The sequence below is a fragment of the Homarus americanus genome, unplaced genomic scaffold (assembly GCF_018991925.1).
Source record: "Homarus americanus isolate GMGI-L3 unplaced genomic scaffold, GMGI_Hamer_2.0 scaffold59578, whole genome shotgun sequence".
In the NCBI taxonomy this organism is placed as follows: domain Eukaryota; kingdom Metazoa; phylum Arthropoda; class Malacostraca; order Decapoda; family Nephropidae; genus Homarus; species Homarus americanus.
The window spans coordinates 3,940,863-3,944,584 of record NW_024712913.1 but is presented as its reverse complement, the minus strand read 5'-3'; positions in this window follow the sequence as shown (position 1 = coordinate 3,944,584).

The following is a 3,722-nucleotide window of genomic DNA, read 5'->3' as shown; positions in this document are numbered from 1 at the left end:
ACATGTAACATGTCTTGCTATGTTTTGTATCATTTAATGCTATATTTTGTATCATGCTTATTCTCTTTAATGTAGCTATCTTATCACCTCTTTGTATGCTTAACCTCATCACCTTCTCTTTATATGCTGCTATCATCACCCTCTCTTATGTCTGCTATCATCACCTTCTCTTTATGTCTGCTATTATCACCTTCTCTTTTATATGTATATATCACCTTCTGCTGTGTATGTGTATCACCTTCTCTTTATGTATATCATCACCTTCTTATGTCTGCTATCATCTACCTTATCTTTATGTGGCTGTCATGCTACTCTCTGTCTTGCTATCATCGCAACTATCTCTAATACTGCTCTGCTCCACTTCCTTTGTATGCTGTTGTCATCACCTTCTCTTTATGTCTGCTATCATCACCCTCTCTATGTCTGCTATCATCACACTTCTCTTTATGTCAGCTTATCATCACCTTCTCTTTATGTCTTCTCATCATCCTCTTTGTGTCTGCTATCATCACCTTCTTTCTTTGTGTCTTACTATCATCACCTTCTCTTTATGTCTGCTATTATCACCTTCTCTTTATATGGCTATCATGCCTTCTCTCTTCATGTCTGCTATCATCTTCTCTTCTCTGCTATCATCACCTTCTCTCCCCTGTCAGTTTATCATCATCTCCCTCACCTCTCTGCTCTTCTCTCCTACCCTCCCCCTTGCTCTGCTATCATCAACTTCTCTTTATGTCTACTATCATCTGCCTCTCATCTCACTTCTTCATACTTCTTCTCTTTATGTCTGCTATCATCACCTTCTCTTTAGAAATGAGTTATCTGTCATCTTTACCTCTCCTGTCTGCTATATATACCCTCTCTTTATGTCTGCTATCATCACCTATATTTGTAATGCTATTCTCACCTTCTCTCTATGTCTGCTCTGTCACCTTTACTCTCTGTGTCTGCTATCATCACCTTCTCTTCTCTCTCTTTCTCCTTCACCTTCTCTTTATCTCTATTATCACCTTCTCTTTATGTCAGCTATATACCACTACCTATATACTGTCATCACCTTCTCTTTATACTGCTATCATCACCCCTTCTCTTTAGGTAGACTATCAACCTTGCCTCTCTGTGTCTGCTATCATCACCTCTTTATGTCTGCTATCAACTTCTTCTCTCCCTTTATCATCACCTCTCTGTGTCCAGCTATATCATACTTTCTGCCTTCTCATGCCTTCTCTTTCGTCGTATCTTCATGCCTCTCTATATCCCTTTCATCACCTCTCTTTATCTTATATACTATCTTTATGTCTGCTATTATCACCTTCTCTTTTGTATCGGCTATCTGTCACCTTCTCTCTATGTCTGCTATCATCACCTTCTCTTTATGTCTGCTATCATCACCTTCTCCTTCCCCATTGTTCCATCTATCATCACCTCTCTGTAATGCTATCATCACACTCTCTGTGTCTTACTGTCATCACCTTCTCTGTCTCTGCTATCATCACTTATTCTCTTTGTCAGTTATCATCATCACCTCTCTATAATGCTATCATCACATATATGCTTGCTCCATCAGCTATAACATGTCTTGCTTTCTCATCACCTCTCTATGTCGTATCATCACCTTCTCTTTATGTCAATATATGCTTATTCTCTTTCCGTCGTTATCATCATACCTCTGTAATGCTGCTATCATCACCCTCTCTTTTGTCTGCTATCATCACCTTCTCTTTATGTACTATTATCACCTTCTCTTATGTCTGCTATCATCACTTCTTTATGTCACTATTATCTGCTTCTCTCTATGTCTGCTATCATCACCTTCTCTTTATGTCTGCTATATCACCTCTCTTCTATCATCACACTTTCTCTTTGTATACTGCTATCATCATCACCTCTCTCTGTCTTACTATCATCACCTCTTATGCTTCTCTTACACTACTCTTTATGTCTGCTATATGCCTCTCTATATCTGCTCATCGCCTTCTCACCTTTATCATCACCTTCACTTTATGTCTGCTATCATCACCTTCTCTTTATGTCTTACTATCATCACCTTCTCTCTATGTCTTAACTATCATCACCTTCTCTTTATGTGACTATCATCACCTTCTCTTTATGTCTTGCTATCATCACTTGCCTCTTTATATTCTTCTCTCATCACCTTTGTCTTTGTATCTTAACTATCATCTTGCCCTCTTTATGTCTCTATCCTCCACAGCCTCTTTATGATAAGCTATCTCATCATAGCCCCTGTCTTTATGTGTGCTGCTATCATCACACTCTCTATGTCTTTCTCATCACCCTTCTCTTTATGTCAGCTTCTCATGCATATCTTTATAATAAAATATCATCACCTTCTCTTTATGTCTGCTATCATCATATGTCTTGTAATGCTATCATCTTGCCTTCTCTTTATGTCTTCTATCATCACCTTCTCTTTATGTCAGCTTCATCTTTCCTTCTCTTTATGTCTGCTATCATCACCCCACTCTCTTTTATGTCAGCTATCATCTTTATCTCTCTGTGTCTCTTCTCATCACCTTTCTTTTACATTAGTATAATAGCTATATTTTATGTCTTCCTGTATCATGCTTTACTTCTCTTTACATTAATGTACTGTCCATCATTATCTTTGTGTCGCTATCATCACCTTCTCTTTATGTCGTATCATCACAACTATATTTATGTCTTGCTATCATCTACCTTATCTTCTCAGCTATCATCACCACTCTTTCTTTTATCTCATCACCTTCTCTTTATGTCAGCTATCATCACCTTCTCTTTATGTCTTGCTATCATGCCTTTATGTCTTGCTATCATCACCTTCTCTTTATGTCGGCTATATCCCCACTCTCTTTATATCTGCTATATACCTTCTCTTTATGTCTGCTATCATCTCACCTTCTCTTCTCTCTGCTATCATCACCTTCTCTCTTTATTAGCTATCATCACCCTCTTTTTCCCCTTTTCTTCCACATACCTATATAGCTTCTCAATACTTTTCTCTTTGTCAGCTATCATCACCTTCTCTTTATGTCTTGCTATCATCACCTTCTCTTTTATATCTTCTCATCACCCCTCTCTTTATATCTTGCTATCATCACCTTCTCTTTATGTCTGCTATCCTACCTTCTTTATCTGCTATCATCACCTTCTCTTTACGTCGGTTATCATCATCACCTCTCTGTGTCTTCTTCTCATCACCTTCTCTTATATTGCCTCCACCTTCCTGCTTTCTCTATGTCCTGCTTTTATGTCTGCTATCATCACCTTCTCTTTATGTCTGCTATCATCACCTTCTCTTTATGTCTGCTTATCACATCTTCTCCTTTTTGCTTAGCTATATACCCCTTCTCTTTTGTGTCAGCTATCACCTTCTCTTTATGTGTCTGCTATCATCACCTTCTCTTTTATGTCTTCACTGTCATACTTTGCTTATCTTGCTATCATACTTCCTCATATACATCTAGTACCCAGCTATACTATATACAGCTATCATCACGCTAACATATACCCACCTCATCTACCTTCTCTTTACTTCTTTCTCATCACCTTCTCTTTATCTTGCTATCATCACCTTCTCTTTATGTCTTACTATCATCACCTTCTCTTTACAATATACTCAATACTTTCTCTTTTATGTCTGCTATGCTCTTAGCCTGCTTTATGTCTTGCTAGCATTCACACCCCCTCTTTGTATCTTACTATCATCTTTCTCTCTTTTGTCG